General features: G+C 37.0%; 1 protein-coding gene across 4 annotated transcripts in view; it reads left to right on the forward strand.

Moving 5' to 3' along the window:
• The window catches only part of LOC110553555 (contactin-6), a 365089-nt gene that overhangs the window by 34886 nt on the left and 311761 nt on the right, over positions 1 to 18442 (forward strand). For 2 of the 4 annotated variants that reach the window (XM_060383868.1, XM_060383867.1), the window contains exon 2: positions 8932 to 9059. The exons of the other annotated variants lie outside the window; for them this stretch is intronic. The gene's annotated coding sequence lies outside the window, so the exon portion shown is untranslated. The remainder of the gene's footprint in view (positions 1 to 8931; positions 9060 to 18442) is intronic. 4 annotated transcript variants of the gene reach the window in all.

The raw sequence follows: 18442 nt of genomic DNA on the forward strand, positions 1-18442 counted from the left end.
TGCAGCAGAGCAATTCTTTCCTTCAAAAATAAAATGCAAGGCTATAGTTAATAAGCCTATACGGTATAAATTAATGAATAAAGCATATAAATTGCATGTAAGCAGTTGCTTCACAACAGCGAAAGACAGGTGTTGATTATGATAAAGACTTAGCAAGAACGGTTTATGATCTCAGTATGTTTGGTAAGAACATTTCTTGCTCCGTGTCCTCTATCAAATGACTCACCAATAACGAGTTGAACAAGAACCAGAATGTAAAGATCCTCTTTTTATGTTGCATAGAGGAAAAATGTCACAACAAACTGCTTTCACAGGAAAGAGGATGAAAAAAAAAAAAGCATGAAATAAGTGACTTGCATTGCAAACTCCTCCTAAGAGATCAGAGCTAGACGCCTGCATCGTGGAGAGCAGTGGGAGGGATGATGAAGCTCAAAATTGCGGCATTATTTGTGAGTCACTTAAGGCCTCTGCCCTCACAGCCCATGGGGTGGAGGACTATTTTTAGAGAAGTGTAGTTGGAAGGACTCCAGACTTTGTGTATTAAGACAGAGGAGAAAGTAGAATGGACATTGAGGCATAGAACATTTTTTCCTGATCATTCTAAACCTATAAACATAAACAAATTAAATGTAAACACAACATATATATTTACATAAGTATCCGATGTTAAGAATTTCTATGTATAGAGTAGAGTGAGTCTGGATAAGTTAAGAATAAATACAAGAAAATACAACTCTGAACACAGATATGGGAGTGTGCTAGTAGGGTTTTCAAATTTGAGAAAGTTCTCAGAACAAGAGAGAATGCCTTCTACTAACTAAGGCACATTTGTAAATTTGAAAATAAAAAATGAGTTGAAATCATCAACAAATTACTGACTTTTGAAAACAAGGAATGTTATTCAAGATCTTCAGGGTCAACATATGGGAAGCTATAATCACGAAAATACTGGAATGTACATTTTTTTTAAATCTGAGTTTTGTTTTCATACAGGATGTAAAAATGAGAAAAAATGAGTCATTACTCATCAGGGTTGGACACTGATGCTCTTTTTTAAACATTATCTGTCAAGATATTGTTGTGACATGAGTATTATTAGGAAATATAAAATTAAGTGTCAGTAAAAAAAAAATGGAAATGAATCAAGGACACTTCTAAAAAGAGCATGATACTATCTGTCATTTTGAGATTTTGAGCACTATTGAGATCCCAAAATATACAGCTATCTTACTTCAATAGAAATAGAAATATATTTCAAACTAAAAACAAAAGATTGTTATAAGACTCGTGATGGTATTTGTGTCTGGTGGGCAAACAGAAACAGAAGAAATGCAGCATTAAAAGCCCACATTAGCAACAACATGCCCTCTTCACGTCAGTGATCACATTTTTTGAAGTTAAATCATTAAGACAAAACAACAATCAACCAAACCAAACCAAACAAAAGAATTTGCTGGAATGATAAAACTTCACAGGTTTGGAAAGTTTACTTCTGGGTTGCATATTGGTTGTCTTATGTGTCACATTTGCTCTTTGATCTTGATTAAGTTTAATCTGTACCCGAAAATTAGAATCATGACTGCATAGTGTCAGAGTGAAACCCACATTGTGCCATTGGCCGCCGAGTTCACTCATGGGCAGTTCTGAGGGCCAGTTGCCTTCTTTCAAGTCCCTGCACTGTTCTTTACTTCATTATTCCAGGATCCTCAACAAGTCTTCCAAAACTTGGAAATGATGAAGTTCCAGTGTCCTCAGAACTGTCTCTGACCTGATATGATCATAGAAAGTGTTGTTGAGTGCCCAGCTCTGTTTATTTCTTTATAAGGGAGACCTTTGTGGGTGTTCTCTGTAGTTCCTTAGGGTCAGCAGGACAGAGCTTCAGTTACATGTGGCAAAACTCATGCCAACATGTCGACTGAAGCAAGTTTACTCTCTCCCTTGCTCATTGTTCCTGCACCCTCACTTCTGTTTCTTATGGACTCTTCCCAGTCAATAGGTTCTGCAGTTGAAGAAATCATCTTACACAACATCTGTGTCAAGTTCTCAGGAGTGTTAAATGATATAATCCATATTTAGCACAGCATTATATCCAACACTATTTAAGCCAGAGTAATGACTAGACTAAATATTAGTTATTTAGTGAGGAGAAAGTCAAAGGTGAGTGGGTAGGTGATTATTGAATGGCTGACATCTGACTTACATGATTAATGGAGTGGGAAGGCTAGCAAACAAGAAAAAATGGAAGGTTTGCAGTTTAAGTTCAAATAAGTAATCTGCTTCAAATGAAGTAAAGGTTTTGAAATGTGCTAGCAAACAATTTCTCAAGGTAAGTTAACACTTATTTATTAGCGGTTTCATTGGAAAAATAGAGTGTTTAGTCAAGGAATTGAATAGTAAACCCAAGGGAAAAACAGCCTCAGACACAAAATGGCAGGGACTTTATTCCCCTCTAAATCAGTTTTATAAATGAAGAAAATAAGACCTGGGAGGGCAAGGTTTTACAATCTTCTGATCCAAAGGTGCTTAATAATGTACTTTTTCATCCTTTTTTTTTCTCAGTTCATCTTCATTCTTCTCTGCCGAGCATATGGTGGGTGTACAGTTAGCCAAGGTGGATTAAATAATCTTCGCACCAAAAATGAACAGAATTCTATTGCCCAAGACGGTTCACTTCACGTTGTTTTCTTCAGGTCAAGTACTGGTCATTTGGTCTTTCATACAGTCAAGTCTCTCTAATTCATAATTTGATAGAAATGATTCTGGCAGTCTCTAACGGAAATCTGAATTGAATTTAGCATTTGGGTTGTTAATGAATGATTTCTGCCAAGTAGACAACCCTGGTGTTAATAACATGGCCACTGTTCAGTTCCTCTGTAGAAAACACCCTTTCTCTTTCTGCTTCCCCTTTTACAAAAGTAATCTGCTCTTCAAGTTCATAAGGTACAAATGGTGAGAAGCTATTTTTTTCTATTGGATTGCACACACAAGGCCAGACCTGTTGATCCTCCACAAATCTTTTCATCCACTTAGAATAGAAATAAACAAGTCTTGCATCATAAACAAAGGAATAATTTATTGAAAAGTACCTCACAGGCTTTTAGAAGGACTGTTAAAATAGGGAATATAATATGTTTTTTCCTTAAAGGTAGTAAGTGTAGACAATGTCAGACTATTTAGTTTTCAATGTAACTCATTTTAGTTTGCTTTCCTTTACAACTGTTTTTATTAGTTCTTTGATACATACAACCTGTTTTAATTGTATTTACCTCCCTCCCTCAAATCTTCCCTAATTTGCCACCTTCTTTACCAATCCATTTCCCCCCTTTTTCTTTGTAGTATTTAAATCCTCCAAGACCAATTTACGCTGCCCAAATACTGTTGAATGTTGTGGTTGTCTACCGGAGGGTGATTAACTTACCAGGGCCTACACTCATAGGGGAAATGGTCCCTCCAACTATCCCGGTAGCTAAACTTATCAATAGCTTGAGGGATTTGTGTGAGATTGTGTGACCAGCTGCAATTTCCTTGATGTTATTTGGTCTGGCTTAGGCTTTCACAGGTTTTATACGTTCTACTGCAGCCACTGTATGCTCGTGTGTGCAGTTGCCAGGCTGAGTCCAGAGATAACGTTTCCTTACAGCTATCCACTGACTCAAGTTCTCATGCTTTATCTGTCCTCTCTTCCTCAATGGTCTCTAACTCTTGGGAGAATGTTTCACATATGTATATTATATATATTCAGTGTGTATATATATATATATATATATATATATATATATATATATATAATATTCTCTCTATTCCTTTAGGGCTGAGATTTCTTCTATAGTCTTAGATTTCTTCTATAGTCTTATTCTTTTCACTTTTGTCATTTGTAAGTAACTGTGTTCCTCACAACCTGCTGCAATTAGAAATCTCTTGCATGGGAGGAGATAGATGCTTTTATCTACAGGCATAGCAATAAATAACCAGGAATCTGCATATTAGCACCATAACAATAGTGGGCTACCCAGGGCCTATGACCTGTCTAACCATAGATCTTGGCTCAATAATGGTATGGTAATCTTCTTTGTCTCATAGTTAGCTCAGCATATTTTTTTTTTAGTTCCCTTCATGTATTTTCATGCATTGCAGGCTTTATTCCTCTTTTATTATCCAGTATGATTCCATGGACCACTCTTTATTTTCCCGTGTGCCTACTAAAAGTTTCCTTTTTCTGGTTTTAGGCTCTTTTGCGTAAGACATCTACTAGTTGTGAATATTTTGCCGGGTAGATATTTATATTGTTTTAAGTGTAAGAATTGAGTGATAGTATGTCATGTCCAATGTAATTTCTCTTTGTTAAGGTGATTGTCTTATATTCTCAACAGCAAAGTTGAGATTTCCAAATAATCTCCATCTTTGTGTTGTTCTAGTTTTGATTACTTTAAGGATGTGGGTGCGATAATTCTAATTTACTTTCCCTAGGGAGTAATTTACATTGTCCCTAGTATTGAGCCTCTTACATTTTCTCATTGATGGGTTGTTAGCTCTGCATTCAGGTTTTGCTATTTGGAGTAGATCATTTCTTCTTTCTATTAAATTATAAGATTATCTTTACATTGTAGATACACATTTCCTGTCAAATGCATTATAATTCTCCTAGCCTCTGTTGAAGGTTATATTTTAATATTTATGATACCAAGTTTATGTATTTTTTTCTTTCATGGTTAGTAAATTCTTTTGTTCTGCCCAAGGAATCTTTGTGTATTCCAAGGTCATAAAATTCTTCTCCTGTTTTCTTCTAGAATTTTATAAATTTAGCTTTTATGTTCAGTTTATGACCCATTTAAAATTGATTTTGGTGTATAGTGTGACATTTTATCCAAGTTATATTATTTATTATTTTTTTCTGGTATTATTTTGGAAGCATCATATATCTGCTTGAATTATTTAGATTCATTATAAATACAGAGAAGTTTTCCATCGGCCCTGCCAATCATTTATGGCAGGGCACATGAAACAGTCTAGGATTTACTTGAAAATCAAAATGATTACTTTAAATAGATTTTTTTTTAATTGATCCTATCAGCACTTGGCGCACAGTACTTAGTAACGTGTGCTATTTTAATGGTGCAGTACCTAAATCAATACAGACACCACACTGAACTGTGAAGGTGGCTTGATTCACTACCCTTTGATCATTCTGTGTGATGATTTTCTGTCCTGTGGCTTCAAGACATGTAGGCATTTCTTTAGCAGGATGTGTTATGACGGTATTGACTATAAAGAGAGTTGAACATTTCACATGTTTCACATGCTGCTATAAATATCTGGGGAAACACCTAAAACTAAGGATTTTAAGGCTTCAAAGATGAGTATCTTATGAAAATCACAGCTAACCAACCAACAGATATGTCCTACATGATATGTTGTTGTCATGCACCTCTAGTTTTCAGATAAATACTAAGGAATTAGCCATAGTTGTTATGCTTTTAATTGAGCTGAAAATATAACTCATGCCATTAAAATGAAAGCAAGTTTGACATAACTTTAGATCAGTATCAAATCCGCTGCATCTCAGTTTCCTCTTCTTCAATCACTGTTTTGGCTGATGCCTTTCTGCAAGTATTCTGTCACTGCGCTGAGACACACTAAACCACGAACAGATGCTAACTGCTACCACCACCATTACCAACACCGCCCATGACAACATCGAGTCCAAGCTTTCAGCATTGTTCCTGCTGGGTAACTGAGCCGCACTGACGCTGACACCATCCCTTTCCTCGGGAGTGCCTTCATCTGTGGAACTTGTCCATTTGACCTGTTTGCCGTCAGTCTTGTTAACGCTACTTACTGTACTTCTCTTCTGAAAACTCTGGCCATTCTAGGACTGAGTTTTCTTTCTTTCCTCTCGACTTCTTATCTTCTCCAGTGGAGACCCATCTCGCTCTGATTAGAACGCCCACTCTTCTGCCCTTCTACCAAAGGCTCGATGATCACCTCTATCCAGGCTTTATTTCTTCCTGCTCAGTTTTTAAGGGTCACTTCTTCCAAGTTGATTATGTAAATTTTCTTAATCAGTGGAGGGTGCTTTTCACTGTATTTCTCCTATATTAGCTTCACGCATAGCAAGTATAAGAATGTATTAAAATCAACTGTTAATTTCATATGATTGGCTTTGGCTCCCAGGTGCAAACCCATCTGCTCACTATTCTATCTTCAAGATTAAGGTCAGTGACAATCACAGTGATTTTCTCAAAACTTGCGAATAAATATGAGCAGAAATGAATGAAAAAACAATTTCATTTTCAAATTATCTGGAGCACTTAGGAAATATGTTGGCTGGGATATATGGAATCTACGGACTTAATGTTTTATTTGTCTACATTTCAGGTATGCTTAGAAAAGAGTGATAATAAATTAAAATATTTATAATGGCTATATAAACATTTATATCAGACATAAATTGACTTGACCCATATCTGAATCTTGGAAAGTGTTTAGATTTTTATCTATTATTTGTACAAGGGCTGAAGTACAAACCCAATGTTTGGCAGTATGAATTTTTAGGCTTGGCTGTTGAATAAATTATCAGATGTTCAAGCAAAGTTTGAAAATGGAATTTGGGGCAAAAGTAAGCAGTTCACTTTAGACTTTTAAATTAGTAAGCTTGGAGCATAGTTTTCCGCAAATTGCTACTTTTCCCAGTCAGTGACCAATTTTTGTAGAAAGAAGAAGAAGACGTAAAAGAAGAAGAAGAAAAAAAAGCAAACTGCAATCTGCACACAGTCAAATGCCACCGGCAATGTGAGTGCTGTGCAGGGTCAGGCCAGGTCAGAATAAAAATGACTACTAACCAGCCACCCATCTTGTAAAATGACATAGCAACTACTTATCACTTATTGCCCTTTACAAATATTAAAAAATAAATCACAGACTCAGCTACCAAACACGTGGGATTTCACTGTGGCTTTATCCACCAGAAGTGGTTCGAATGAAAATTGACTGTCGTGGGAATTTCAGTAAATCGAAGCTTAAGCTTTCTCTTAATCTAATCATTATGCTAATTTTTCCTAATGTTGACTTGTCAGCACCTAAGGCTCTGAGACTGTGTCACCTTGGGAGCAAAACCTCCGGATGGCTCCTTATTATTGTGACACATTAAATATTCTTGCCCTTTGGGACATTTTAGTGTTCAGTTTGTTATTTCTCAATGTGTTTTTAGTTTGCCTTTACAATTAATAGTGCTCTTTAAGCTTCATTATCTCCATCCATTGTTAACTTTATTCTGAGCATCCTAGAATCCTGACAATGCTTTCTGCCCTAGTATCTTCTGTCACTATTATATCACCTAGTCTATTTCATACATCTTATTCATGCAAGTTTTTAAACTTTTACATTGGTTCTTTTTGTGGGGAACTTTTAGGGTCTTTTATTAGTCTGATTGAAGTCCTTCTAAGCCTCTGTTTCCTCATTTGGAAAATGGAGAGCAGTTAAGAAGTTAATTGGTTCTTCCTCGTTTTAAGCCGGTGTATAAACTTGTCCTGGATAAGTAAAAATTATAGATACTTATAGGTACAAGTCTTGGTCTGTGGGTAAAATCAATCTGTTGCATGAGCTGAACCCAGTTCTCTTCACAATATAAGAGGAAGTCAAGCATACCTGTGGTGAGGAAATTTCACAGACTTAATATTCTAATGAAACTATCAGGAATGGCAGTCATGACTGGTGGTTTATTACTCCACAGGTCACTGTCCTATCACTCCTTTCATTTCCTTGGTTTTACTCAATAAAGCTCTTACTTATTGTGACTCTGTTTCCCTGTTATCACCATGTCCTTTGAATAAGAGTTCCACAGCAACGGGGGCCATATCAGCCTTGAATGCTTTTATATACTGATATGAATAAGCATTAGCGGCCACGGTTCAGCTCATGGGAAGTGGGACTTTTGTGAACACCACATTTATCTCTGGAAGAAATTCCTACACTGGGTCTGAAGGGCAAAAGACCTTCTCAGAGGTCATGCAATTCCTACCTATAGAATTTCTTGCTTTGTCTACACGACATGCTTTTCTCTTATAACAGCAATGAGAAACTTACCACATAACAAAACAACTGAAATAAGGAGAAATTGTCCCGAATCTGGCATGAAGCTGTTATCTCAGCACCCAAAGGTAGAGACTGCAGGATCAGGAGTTCCATGCCTGTCTTAGCTACTTAAACACAGGGAATAATCCGGTCACCCGGAACATAAGTTAACATTATTCCTATGGATCCTGAGTGTGCTCATCTCCCAAGAGTCAAAAAAAAAAAAAATATCAACAGATCCATACGTGAGGCTCTGTGAATTTGGTACTGATCTCTTCTGATCAAGTACATATATGCATACTTTCCAAAGTTTGTGCTATGATGTAGAAACATGTAAATTGTAAAGCACATCATATTACTCTGTAAAGTATTGATTATTTAAAGGCAAAATGGAAATTTTCAAGTTACTTCTTTTCTTTACAAAAAAGAATAAAAGGGTTGCCAAAAAGGACTAGGGGAGAGGCAGAGGGGGAGAAGAGGGATGGAGGGTGGCACTTGGAGAGGATGAGGGAGGGGCTACAGCCAGGATACAAAGTGAATAGATTGTAATAAATAATAAATAAAATAAAAAGACATGTATTCTTATAGTAGAATAAGAAATTTACAATAACTACAAAGGAGGACAATTTTGTGAGTGTGTGTACATATGTCTGTCTATGTTACTCATCTGTTATTATTAATATATAATTATCACAGGTGGAATCATTTCACCAGGTATTAAAAGTCATATCGCATATTTTTTTCAATTTCATAAATGACTATTTCTAAACTATATTAGTTAAACTATCAATACTGATAACAGCTTTCAGAAATATATGTAAACACATATGACTCAAAGAGATCATACATTATTTCTTCCAGGTAATGAGATTTAATTAGGAACATAATTAAATACCATTGACAATTTGACTCAACCAACATATCCTGAGGACATCATCTTTGGAGCCAATAAACTAATTCTGCATCTTATGTACAAAGGTGATATTTGAGTAAGTCTTTCTACTTTCTAATCTGTTATTCTGATATCATGAATTCCAGGCATTAAATATATTTCGTTGATTGAACTGTTCTGTGCTGGGAAAAGACAATCGAAGCAGTAGCTGGAGGGTCTTTTCTATTTTTCTTCAAATGTTTTGAGCCTTTTGAGCTTTCCATTAGGTTAATGCAGTAGGTGAAGAAGTGATATTCCCCAGTATCTGAGGCAGCCATTGAGTTTTGTGTGGGTGTGCATATACATTAAAAACAATTGTTTAAGGGAACAAATTAAGTCTTATGAGAGACAGAAAACATATTGTATGTTCTCAAAATTGAGTAAGAAAATCTGTCACGTCTGCATTTTTACAGAAGGGAATTGCTGTCTGTAATAATTATCCTAAATTGAGTATCTACCAGACAGCTTTATATAGCTGATTTGCTACAGCTACTACAAAGATGTACCTTGAGCCAGTTTCATCCTGTTCTACTTGGTTTCTGTTGCTGTGATAAATACCATGACCAAAAGCCACTCGAAAAGAAGTGGGTTTATTTGACTTGTAGGATTACAGTCTATCATATTGGGGAACCAAGGCAGGAATGCAACCTTGAAGTTTGAAGTAGAAGCATGGAGGGACAATGTTTATTGGATTGCTTTACATGTCTTGCCCAGATGATTTTCTTATAGAATCCAGGCCCAAAGCCCAAGGCCAGCACTGCCCACATTGATTTTAAAAATGTTCCCACAGCGGTGCCCACAAGCCCACCTTATGACATCAGCTCCTCAAACGAGATCGCTTTCCACAGGTGACTCTATTTTGTAGCGAGTGACAAGAACTCAACACCACACACATACCCTCTGGCCAAATTTTAATTAAATAACAGAAAGTGAGTCTGGACCTTTAGGTCAGGATCGGAAATTACTGAATTTTCTTTCGTTAGTGAGCATACATTTAACAAATACAAATCTCAACCTTACCGTGCCACATAAATATGTCTTTACACTTTTACATCATACATACTTTGCTTTCTTGGGACCCACTTTTAAGTATACCCTGATATAACCAGAACCGCCAGTGAAGATAAGCTAGGCTGGGAACTCATCCCTATCTTGCCTAATCCATTGACCTTGGGGCATGACCTTGTCATGAGATCAATGTCCAGTGGTTCTCAACCTGTGGCTTGCAAACCCTTTGGAGATCACACATCAGATATCCTGAGTATCAGTATTTACATTATGATTCACAGTGGTAGCAAAAATATAGTTATGAAGTAGCAAGAAAATAATTTTATGGTTGGGGGTCACCACCACAAGAGGAACTGTATTAGGCTCACAGAGCTAGAAAGGCTGGGAACCACTGATACATTCAAACTACTTTTTTGTCGTAAATAGTAAGGTTAAAAATTTTGTATTTAAACATAAAATGTCCCTAATGGCATATACAAAATTAGGGACAGGACCCGCCACCAAAAACAGTTTTATAGAGTAATGATTATCACGAAGAAGTCTTGACTAATAGGACCAATTAGTTTCTAAACCAAGAACAAAGCTTCTTTCAGAGTGATAAAGTCCCGAGAGCCCATAATTACAAGCTACCTGGAAACACCCTCACTTACTATTGAACATCACACACCTATGAGCGCTTTGTTTCTAAAGTTTTTTGATCAAATGAATAACATTAGAACTTTGAATTTCCCCTTTAGCAACCCAAATATGTGCACATTATAAGTGGAAAGAGATTTGAATTTTAATAATTCAAGCTTTTTATTAAGTCCTATGAGGTTGTTTGGTTCTCCAACTTTTCATTTCTTATCTAATCTTCATTTCAATTTTGGAACAAGTAGGTGTATGTGTTCAGTTGTTTATATACATTTAGGTATTTATGTAAATATATGTAAGCAGGAAAGTGATTAGCATATATTTCTAAAAGAATATTAGCATAGTTTTGTACCTGATACAATTCTCAAGAACCACTTCGAGGAAAACGGATTTTCTTTAAATAAAAACCATACAAAATCATCAGTCCCAGGAGAGATTAGCAGTGAGCTATCGTAAAGCTGTAACTTCAGAGACCATGTACATAACAATGTGTTTGCAAAGGAGTCCAGCAAATGTTCCTAAAATTATGTTCATTTCTGCTGTTTCAGTTAGCATTCTGTCCTCCCTCATCCTCTGGGGATTTGTAGATTAAAGCAAATTTTGGCATCAGGGAAACTCTCCATTTCCTGAAAGATAAAGAAGTATGGTCCTCTTTGATCAAATGTTGCAGGCAAAGCTATGTCTGGGTACCAAGACCTATAACTCTAGAACTGAGGATCTGAGGCAGGGGGTTCCTTATTCTGGTCTTCCAAGTCAGCCTTCCCTATATAGTGTGTTCAATGTTATAAAAATGACAGAGGAAGAAAATGCAACCAGTCCTGATGAGACCTGATAGGCTAGGGTTCAATAGAAGGGGAGTAGAAACTCCCTTATCAGTGGACTAAGGGAGGGACACAGGGGGAGAAGAGGGAGGGAGGGTGGTATTTGGAGGAAATGAGGGAGGGAACCACAGCTGGGATACAAATTGAATAAACTGTAATAAATCATAAGAAAAAAATGATTTGGGGTTACTTTTTTGTGACCTAATGCAAATAACCTATTAACATGGTTACAGTGCATTTTTTTTATTATTAGTTTGTATCCCAGCTGTAGCCTCCTCCCTTATTCCCTCCCAATCCCACCCTCCATCTTTCATCTCCTCCATGCCCCTATCCAAGTCCACTGATAGGGGATTTCCTCCTCCACTTCCATCTGACCCTAGCTTATCAGGTCTCATCGGGACAGGCTGCAATGCCCTTTTCTGTGGCCTAGCTAGGCTGCTCCTCCCTTGTGAGGTGGGGCAGGTGAAAGAGCTAGCCACTGAGTTCATGTCAGAGACAGTCCCTGTTCCCCTTACAAGGTTACCCACTTGGATACTGAGCTGTCATGGGCTATGTCTGAGTAGAGGTTCTAGGTTATATTCATGCATGGTCCTTGGTTGGAGAAACAGTCTCAGAATAGACCCATGTGCCCAGATATATTTGGTCCTTGTGGAGCTCCTGTCCTCTCTAGGTCTTACTAAATCCCCCTTCTTTCATATGATTCCCTGGACACTGCTCAAGGATTTGTTATGACGCTCAGCATCTGCTTTGATACACTGCTAGGTAGAGTCTTTCAGAGGCCCTCAGTGGTAGGCTCCTGTCCTGTTTCTTGTTTTCTCCTATTTCCAATGTTCATTCCATTTGTCTTTCTAAGTGAGGATTGATCAGTTTGCCTAGGGACCTCCTTCTTGTTTAGCTTCTTTAGGTGTACAGATTTTAGTATGTTTATCCTATTTTATATGTCTAGTAAAACTTATAAGTACGTATATTCCATGTGTGTCTTTTTGTTTCTGAGATACCTCAGAAATACCTCAGGATGATCTTTTTTAGATCCCACCATTTGCCTGCAAATTTTATGATTTCTTTGTTTTTAATTGTTGAGTAGTAGTCCATTGTGTAAATGTACCACAATTTCTGTATTCATTCCTGTGTTGAAGGACATCTGGATTATTTCCAGGTTCTGGCTATTACGAATAAGCTGCTACAAACATGGTTGAACAAATGTCCTTGTTGTGTACTTGAGCATATTTCAGATATAAGCCTAAGAGTGGTATAGATGGAACTTGAGGAAGCACTACTCCTAATTGTCTGAGAAACCTCCAGATTGATTTCCAAAGTGCTTGTAAAAGTTTACATTCCCACCAGCAGTGGAGGAGGGTTCCCCTTTCTCCACAACCTCTCAAGCATGTGTTGTCACTTGAGTTTTTGATCTTAGCCTTTCTGATGAATGTAAGGTGAAATCCCAGGGTTGTTTTGATTTGCATCTCCCTGATGGCTAAGGACGTTGAACATTTCTTTAAGTGTTTCTCTGCCATTTGATTTTCCTGTATTGAAAATTCTCTGTTTAGCTCTGTACCTCAATTTTTAATTGGATTACTTGATTTGTTTCTCTGTAAATTCTTTAGTTCTTTATATATTCTGGATATAAGCCCTCTGTCATATATAGGGTTGGTGAAGATCCTTTCCCAATCTGTAGGCTGTTGTTTTGTTCTGATTACAGTGTCCTTTGCTTTATAGAAGCTTTTAAGTTTCATGAAGTCCTATTTATTGATTGTTGATCTTAGAGCCTGTACTGTTGGTGTTCTGTTCAGGAAGTTATCTCCTATGCCAATGAGTTCTAGGTTCTTCTCCACTTTTTCTTCTAACTGATTTAGTGTGTCAGGTTTTTACATTGAGGTCTTTGATCCAAAGACTTTATTTTTGTGCAGGGTGAAAAATATGGATCCATTTTCATTTTTTCTGCATGTAGACATCCAGTAGGACCAGCACCATTAGTTGAAGATGGTTACAGTGCATTTTTAAAATGTGTAACTTTTTAAAAGTCATATGATTTTCACATTCTCATGAATGCTTTGAAAATTAACTAAATAATCAAATGTGAAATTGATTCTAATATATAAAATTCTATAAATATGTCTCCCTTGATTCCAGTAGCTTTTCAGTGACAATATTTCCCATAGTAAAGTTGTTAAGGATATGAGACAGATAAATTTACATGCTTTAGTAATAGATACAGATTTTTCAGAACTACCAGTAACAAATGATTTAATGAATTAGACCATTTTTTCTGTGAAAGTATATATCAGTCCTCAGATGATTCAGATAAACTATTTTTTCTTTAAACTGCTTCCCAAACTCTTCATAAAGTAACATACTATTGAATATGTACATATGTACATAGACATATTTTCTTATTTATATGCATGCACATTTGGGTTTGTGCTCCTGTGAATGTGCACATAATATCTGGACATGTGTGTGGAGGCCAGAGATCTGTGTCCAGTGATTTCATCAACTACTCTTGCTATTTTCATTTGAGAAAGTGTCACCAGTTCTCTATTTTGTTCACCAATTCTCTATACTGGCTCACCAATTATCTATACTGGCTGGCCAAAATCAATAGTGTGCTACCTGCCTTTGCCTCCCTGGTACCAGGAATACTGCCATATGCTGCTTTTTATGTGGGAGCTGGTAATCCGAACTCAATTCTTCAGCTTGAAAAGCAAAGAGTTCACCTACTAAGCCATCTCCCCTTCTCTTCTAGACATATGTTTTAAGTATAGACCTTGAAAGACTATATTAAAACATATCTTCAGTATGTGGTACTTCTATATTTGAAATCCTAGCTTTGTGCATTGTATTCAATTAATTTAATGAATATAGTGACATTATAAAACTAGAAGATTGATCAGCAGCAATTATTTTGGTTATCTACCTTTGTCCAAGACCAGTGTTTTCATGGAGTTAAGGACTGGATTTTGAGGTCTATGTGTAACTCTATGGCCAATATGGCAGACAGCTGACAGATTTAGAATTGTTCTTGCCCTCAGCAAATCTCATACTACATACCCTCATCTTGCTAATACTCTCCATTGCAATTCTCAAGGCTAATAGTACAGAAACTTTTTCTAACTCATTGCAATTTTCTAGCCTTGGAGGTATGCTTTCATGTATACAAAATCACCCAACATTTTACACTTTCCACAGAAGCCCTCAATCAATACTGTACTGAGAACAGATGAAAACTCACCTTCCAAGACTCTCTACAAAATGAGTTCCACATTGCACTGTCACTCAATGATCTCCTAAGGACCTAAGAGCCACTGGATCACACCACTCCCCGCTGTGACCAAAAACCTGTATGAGTTCATTCTCTGAGTCTACTAAACCACCAAGCCAGAGGGCTTGCATTCAAATATTTGAGTCCTTAGCCCATGTGGAAGAGGAAAGTTACATCAACAACAATGATATTTCATAAATTAGCTTACACATGTTTGCCTATGTACAGTTCATACACAAGCATATGAATCGCTCAACCATTGTTTTTATGCTTCCACAATAGAATAACTTCATTTTTCTCCTACCTACTCCGTGACTTACTATCACAACCAGATTTTAGCTAACAGTTGACGAAATGAGTCACTGAAAAAAAAAAAAAATAGAAGTTATCACTTTATCTTCAGAAACATTTGAATATAAATAATAAAGAAGAAATGGAATAAGGCCTATAAAGGGAAACAAAAACTCCCTTTAGATGGAAACTTGGCCCCTCAAATTAAAAGGTCAAATGTGAGACTTCCATGAGGTTCCCTCCTACTCAATGTTGCACTGAAATCTCGTTTGTGATACAAGTCCCTGGTACTGTCCATGCCGTTGTATTCCTCCTGCAAATGGTAAGTCTGAAGGGCACACTGAGCACCGAGATATGTCGTCTAGAAATGCGACCCATGAGCTCAGAAGGAGATAGGATGTTAATTGTCCATGACTAGCCACATGAAATCATGTCTCATTCTCTGTCCTGCTCTGGGATGTGTAGAACACAAAGGCAGGTTCTCACTGATGCCAGCGGGCTTCCTGAGGAACGATTAGTCGTTCAGTGTCTAATTCAAAGGCTGTTTAGGGGATTGTTCTCCTTGAGTTAATGGGAATATGAGTGTTCAATGAAGGGAGATTAGCCCCAGAAGACAGGGAAACCCATTAAGCTCTTATTTTGAGTTGAATTGGTAGTGAATAAAGTGCTTAAGGCTCAGGGAATGTGGTGAAGTTAACATGCGAGAATGAATGGAGACTGACTTTTCTGCGTGACAAGGGAGACTCTGCAGCAGTTAGTACCTCAGACCCTCCAGGGACAGACTTGAGACACAGGTGGCCATTCATCATACTCTAGAGATTATGGGGATTTTTAGTAAATGCTATATCAATGTAGTTAAATCTTCCCAGAACCAATAAAAATGCCCTTTGCCTTTCTCTCCTCTATTACAAGTAATTGCTATTCATCTTGTTATGGATATCTTGAAAGTATTCACAGGGTACTTGGAGTGCCTCAGGGAGAAAAAGTTAGAAGGAAAGAATGTAACTGTATATCATTGGCATTCATGAGAAAAATTCACATTAGATATTTGAAAGGCAGGTCCCTAGTAGGCAGTAACGAAATCGGGAAAGATGTTGTGCCAAAAAATAGCACTTTGGCCTGGACCTCGGGGAGTGTACATCAGGTAGAGTGAAGGAAAGTGATTTAGAAAGAAGAGATGTATTTGCTTTTCTATATGCATTTAGTTTATTTGTATGCACACATCCTCTGAAAAACTAGTATTCTCTGGGACTTGACAGGTGGGTTCAGCCTGAAGTTTCTGAACGGTGCAGCTGTGATTACACTTCTACTCTAAAGAAAGGGTAGCATGTTGCAATGTGATCAATATGTTTCCAAATTTATATTTTTCATGTTTGCAAATGAGACACTCATACATGGGCCAGGCGGTGTAGGATGTGAACCTTCTAGTGATAACAAGGTCAGTCGCCAAGTGTGACTTTACGCTTGGGAATCCAAGTTTACCAGCCTGAAGCTACACATACAGGTACAAATCGCTTGGGGGAAATTACAGAACTGTTGACGGTGTGCCAGACATGCACATTAAAATATATTCACAGTTACATACTGCCTTGCGATGAAGACATGCTTTGAGAAATCTGTTACTTGGAGATCATGCAGTGTGCAAGCCTTATGGAGCTTTCTCATACAAAACTTATGTGCAGTTCAGTCATTCTACCCGGCGTGTTTGCTCAATCAAGAGATTCAATAAATGTAGCATACGCATGGCAATAAGGAGAAGTACACTCTGAGATGATAATCAAATATGTAGAACAGAAAATGCAGAACCAGTCATTTATGACCCCCATTAAGTATTATGTCATGTGCATGATGAAATGTGCTCTCCTCTTACTCACTGGGTAGCACAGAAGGTTATTTACATCAGCATGGCCACAAACAGATGTGCAACTCATTCTACAATGAAATTATGATATCCACTATGTTAATACGTGATAAAAATACTCAGATTTATAATTCTGTAGGACCTCTGCTTCATAGGCAAATGGTCCTTTGACAGAAGAACATTCTGCAGTACATGGCTGACTGTGAGGTGTGTGTGTGTGTGTGTGTGTGTGTGTGAGTGTGTGTGTCTTTGTGTAGATGCATGGGGATAACATCCTTACTTGATGCCATTTTACTGGAAAGAGGGTTTTTCTGGTCTTCTTTCATTTATTTTTCTACTCTAAACCAATTGAGTCATAGTTGCTTGATGGAGTTAACCAAAATCAAGGCCGTTATTTCTCCTTTTTATTTAAAATGATAGTATCTTGCATTTCCTTTCAAGAAGACTATGCTAAATTTTATATAGAAAATAAAAAGAACAAAAGTTCAAACTATCATTACCTCTTGAATGCTAGTTATTTACCATCGCTGAAATGAAGTTAAGGTACTCAAAGTTACCAGAAAATCACCCATCCGTTATCTGACCTCTTATAGCTCAGTATAATCTAAAAGCAGAAGACACACCTGCAGAAGGTCGTGAAAAAAATAGCTATAAAATTTTATGTGAAATATACATACCACGAATATTCCATTTACCATTACTAAAATTAACTTGATTAAATGAAGGTATACCTGAAGCCTTCCATAAAATGAGACTACTATCTCTGAGAAAGATGCCACAATCAGAGAATGCCAGGAAGAGGAACCAAAAGCATGATGAATCAAAGGCATGGTCAGTACAACTTCTTCCTTTATATTTGACGAGTTCATATTTAATAATTGTAGGTTTCACTTATTAAACCCTGAACTCATTTGATAGCACTTTAAGCACTTTCAGTGACTAAACTTATCCTCTCCCGAAGCTTTATTTACACCTTGATGGAATAGAAGGTAGAATGTCCAATTGTCCAGGGGCTTGTGAACAGAAAGTTTCAGCAACAGAAACGGGATGGAATGAGGGCACATTTGCTTGTGTGTGTGTGTGTGTGTGTGTGTGTGTGTGTGTGTGTGTGTGCGTATGTGTTTCACAGTGAATGTCTTACAGCTATATGGTTTCATATACTTATAGAAATTTATTTTCTTTCAATTATTAATTCATGTAAGTCATAAATTTACATATTTGTTCCTAATGGCCACAAAAATATTAAGACAGAAGGAAAGAAGAAAAGAAGAAATAAAGGAACCTATGAAAACAGTTTTCTAATATATTAAAAACACAGAAGGGGCAGAGAAAAACTCCCAGGACTATACTTAATCTTGAGTTTTGTATAAAGTCTTGATGTCATGCTACATCACTCATATCTGAAAAGCAGCTGTGAGAATATTGTCCAGTATCATCTAAAATAGCTCAATGTCAGTCTAGGTATTTCACTCTGTAGGAGTTTTTAATTCAAAAGCTCATTACAAGGGGCTATTTCTTCTTAAACTCTATAATGGTTTGGGTAAAAATTATGCAGTCTAAATAACTGG

The sequence above is a fragment of the Meriones unguiculatus genome, chromosome 5 (genome assembly GCF_030254825.1).
Source record: "Meriones unguiculatus strain TT.TT164.6M chromosome 5, Bangor_MerUng_6.1, whole genome shotgun sequence".
Classification (NCBI taxonomy): Eukaryota; Metazoa; Chordata; class Mammalia; order Rodentia; family Muridae; genus Meriones; species Meriones unguiculatus.